Source organism: Bison bison, unplaced genomic scaffold, assembly GCF_000754665.1.
Source record: "Bison bison bison isolate TAMUID 2011002044 unplaced genomic scaffold, Bison_UMD1.0 scf7180017846308, whole genome shotgun sequence".
NCBI classification, from domain to species: domain Eukaryota; kingdom Metazoa; phylum Chordata; class Mammalia; order Artiodactyla; family Bovidae; genus Bison; species Bison bison.
The window spans coordinates 3309-4056 of NW_011476881.1; the positions used below are offsets into that span (position 1 = coordinate 3309).

Sequence of the window (748 nt, forward strand, 5' to 3'; positions counted from 1 at the left end):
AGGGCGGTGCTGTGGGGCTGCGAAGACCAGCTTGGCTCCCTGGCCGACGACAAAGGGGATGCCCTGCAGCTGTCTGACGAGTCAGTGGCGGCCATCCTGCGGCAACTGAGCGATCTGGACGTACTGGGCTTCAGCAGATACCTGTCCCTGGAAAGCTATGCGATCACTGATGAGACCTCCTTGTGGGCCGACCTCGAGGTGGGTCCCAGCGGTCGAGGCATGGTCCCCTAGAGTTGTGGGGCAGCGGTGCTGGCTGTGGCTGGCCCTCTCCAGGTCGGTGGGGCCGAGGCGGGCCGGGCCTGGGGGAACCCTAAGAGAGGCGCTAAGAGTACATTGAACGTGGCTGCGGATCACCAGCGGCCGCCCTCGGAAGGCCCGTTTGGGCTGCTGTCTGACTCCGAGTCCTCTGATGAGTTCATTGAGAGAGAGCTGATGAGGGTGAGCATTTATCCCAAAGAAGGAGGCCAGGCCAAGCTCAACAGCCTCAAGGGTCCCAGGAACACGCCCAAACACTCGACTGTCTGGGGCAGGGAGAATCTCCTTCACTTGCCAGGGCCGTTCCTGTCCTCCGCTCTGTGAGGATTCACTTCGGTTGTGAAAAGGCAGGACAGGCAGGGCAATGCAGAGCTAAATGAACATCTCTCCACCTAAGAAAATGCAGAGCGAGCTCTGGGGGAAGGATGGCCGCCCGCACAGCTACCAGGGAGTACCAGTAGCGGCAGCGACCGCAGCCGCCACCACCGAAAGC

The 748-nt window shown here is 61.6% G+C and overlaps 1 pseudogene; it reads left to right on the forward strand.

Annotated features, from left to right (window-relative positions):
- The first annotated feature begins 2 nt into the window (after nucleotides 1-2).
- Nucleotides 3-748, forward strand: part of LOC104988053 — a 1205-nt pseudogene continuing 459 nt past the window's right edge.